Source organism: Pygoscelis adeliae, unplaced genomic scaffold (assembly GCF_000699105.1).
Source record: "Pygoscelis adeliae isolate BGI_AS28 unplaced genomic scaffold, ASM69910v1 Scaffold420, whole genome shotgun sequence".
In the NCBI taxonomy this organism is placed as follows: domain Eukaryota; kingdom Metazoa; phylum Chordata; class Aves; order Sphenisciformes; family Spheniscidae; genus Pygoscelis; species Pygoscelis adeliae.
Genome location: NW_008823871.1, coordinates 970772 through 972979, shown reverse-complemented (window position 1 = coordinate 972979; position 2208 = coordinate 970772).

The window sequence follows — 2208 nt, the reverse complement described above, 5'->3', positions numbered from 1 at the left end:
TCTGACCGTTTCCTGCCTTCTGCTTATCAGCCCTGGACAGTTTGTCCTTTAGGTTCGAGCATCTTCTTTTGTTTTTTATGTGTTTTTTTTCCCTAAAAGGATAAATGGTCTTTTTTAATTGTTTTTAGACTTAAAAGGTTGCAGACCACTGCTCTACATGGTGTTTCCTACAGGAATTCAGACTTGGGCAGGGGAAAGTAATTCAGGTAAATCACCTGTGGCTGAAAGAGCACGTAAAAAGCTGTCTGCTGTTAGATGCAAGGTGAGACCTCCTCCCTAGGTGAATACGTAAGAACAACCAGCATGGGAGAGACGGTGTAACCATTTGGAAAATGCTAGATATGCAGGCTGGCTGCTGTCGGGAGCTTTTCCCGGAGTATTTTGACCAAGAATAAATAGCTTTTTCCTGCATAGCGGGCTGGCTGAACGTGCCACCAGAAGCAGAAGCCAGCTGAGGTACATCTGCTACATCCCCGTGGTGGTAAAAAAACCAACGAAAAACCCCATGAGGGGTGCGTGGGCCACCTTGCCACTAGCTGAACTGCTCATGTGTTGGTCATTGGAAGGGTTTGTTTATCAGTCTGCATTGTTGAGATGCTGTTATTTCATTATCCTCAGTTACCTAAGGCCTGACCTACGCACAAGGGTGGTAACAAACTCATGCCATCCGTTAGCAATATGAAACTGATGTTTAATAGATTAGTTGGCATCTGTGTGAGGCTGGATAAATCTTCAGATGCCAAACTGGGGCTTTCAGATATTACCAAAACTCAGCCAAACCCAATCCCATTTAAAACAGCTCTCTGTAGGTCAGCTGCGGCTGCCTTTGCCGTGAGGCTGAAGCGGTGGAGAGTCTTGTGGTGGCCACGCAAGAGGGTGCTGGTGTCCCAGGCTGCCCCGCAGAGGGACAGCCTGCCAAGTCCCTTGGGAACGTAATTTCTAATCTCTGTTGTAGATGAGGTTTGGGAACTGGGGCAGGAAGCCATGGCTTGCTCTTTTCCAACTGTTTTTTATACACCTAGGGGAAGGGCTGCATTTTGGAAAAGCCTGAGTCCTGGGTGGGCTGGGAAGCCCAATGGAAAGGACCCCTGGTTGCAGGATGAGGCTGCTCTCCCACCCAGGCAGCATTTTTGGGTTACAGTCAAAACTTGGTCTGTTTTCTCCCTGAAAATCAATTCCCTGCCAGGAAAATCGGGGGACCACCTCCTAGTGCTGGCCCTCCCTGGATCGACCCAGCACAGGAGCCAGAGAGCCCTGTGGCTGGGCTGCAGATGAGTGAACTGGCCCTGCTGCTGGATGTGGTGGGTTTTCCTGGGAATAAAGCTCCTCTGGAGTGTCACGCTGCTCTGCGTGGCCAGCTGAGACCATCTTTGCTTAGGGCACATTGTTGTTCCCACCCCCCCCTCCAAAAATTGCAATTATTCCGTTTTCTCCAATTCAAGCAAAGTGAATCTCTTGCTGTTTGAAATTACGGTGGTCTGGCATTTGAGGTAAGGTGGCTGAGAACATGCTTATGAAGCCATAACCTAGCCATAACCAGGGTAAGAACAAGAACGATCTCCATCCCCATCATACGAGATCATGAGTAGGAGAGGTTTGGCTGATGATCACTTTGTTACAGGAGAAGGCACCTGCCAGCGGGCACTGATCTTCTGGTCTCCAAACTGCTGAAAGGGCTTTATGGGCCAAGTCCCTGTAAATGCCACTTGGCACTTTGAGAAGAAGCTTTGCCTTCTGCTGCACTGGGGGAGAGGAGAACTGATGGATTTTCTTTAGGAACGGGCAGAGCCAAGACCTTGCTGCTGGACAGCCCCGGTTACGCCCAGGACCCCAAGTGTTACTGCACGGCCGGCTGAGAGGTGGCACAGAGGAGGGAGGAGGCTGGTGTTACCCTTCCCATCCCTTCAGGAGAGAGGAGCAGCCTGGAATTAGGGACAGGTGAGGATCCAAGGATTTGGCTTTCAGGTGATGATCCACAGACCCCAAATGGCTTTTACGGAGGAGAGCAGCACCCCTTGGGGAGCAAGAGGAGGGGACGCAGGTCCTGATGGAGAGAAATTGTAAGCAGGGTCCGTGGGGTGGTCCTCCTGGGTGAGGGGGGAAGAGCTGAAAGGCACAGAGGTGCTGGGGAGCTGAGGGTGTCGGCTGGGCGCAGGGGGGGTCCCTGGGCAGCAGGAGGTGGGATTTGGGGCAGCCCTGGCTGGGCGC